This window comes from Mustela nigripes, chromosome 6 (genome assembly GCF_022355385.1).
Source record: "Mustela nigripes isolate SB6536 chromosome 6, MUSNIG.SB6536, whole genome shotgun sequence".
NCBI lineage: Eukaryota > Metazoa > Chordata > Mammalia > Carnivora > Mustelidae > Mustela > Mustela nigripes.
The window spans coordinates 62,435,649-62,436,697 of record NC_081562.1 but is presented as its reverse complement, the minus strand read 5'-3'; positions in this window follow the sequence as shown (position 1 = coordinate 62,436,697).

The following is a 1,049-nucleotide window of genomic DNA, read 5'->3' as shown; positions in this document are numbered from 1 at the left end:
AATGGAGGACAAGGGGTGTTAGAGAGGAGAAGGGAGTTGGGGTAAATTGGAAGGGGAGGCAAATCATGAGAGACTATAGACTCTGAAAAACAATCTGAGGGGTTTGAAGTGGCGGGGGGGTGGGATGTTGGGGTACCAGGTGGTGGGTATTATAGAGGGCACGGATTGCATGGAGCACTGGGTATGGTGAAAAAATAATGAATACTGTTTTTCTGAGAATAAATAAATCAATTTAATTAAAAAAAAAAGATACTGAGGCACAGAAAAGAGGAAAAGAAATGCAGAAGGGTAGGATGGCATTATATGTGTCCTGAAGTCTACCCCCAGGGCTGTCGCTGTAACCTATTGTTTTCAGAATGGGAATGTAGCATCATTGAAGAATTTGGTTCAGAAAATAATAAATGTTTAGTGAAAAACCAAGGTGTGGACTTGGAAATGTCTCTCCACTTCTGCCTGAATCAGGTCATCACTACCTTGATGTCACATGCTTTAGCGTTATCCCTCATGATATGCCTGGGATCTTGGGTCCACGTCACCTATCTATAGCTGGCCAAACCCTCTGTAAGGACAACACTTCATTTTCCAATTTTTGGTGAATCTGTTCACTCCAGGGTTGATTTGAAGTGCATGGTCTGGCTGAAATCACTTAAGCATATGTGGCTTAAGCTGTCACTTTGAGTGACACTTTCTCATATTTATGCTCCTGACATCTCTGCAACTAGAAACTGCAAAAGTGGAACAAACGCAGCAGTAATGGCCAAAGAACACAGGAAAGTTTCTCCCTCGGCTACTCTCATTTCTCTAGTTTCCAGGCTGTGTTCCCCCCATTCATCTGCCTCAGGCTATTTCCCCTCCATTAGTCAAATCTTCTAAGTCAAGAAGCATTTCTGTGAAACCAGTCATTCTTTCCAAAATTCCAGAGATGAGCTAAAACGAATGAAAATCGAACCTGTACATAAAAGGCAATGGGTCTGATACCTCCAGGACACAAAATGTCAATCTTTGAAGCTTATGAAACTTTATATTTTATACTACTGGAACCTAAAATA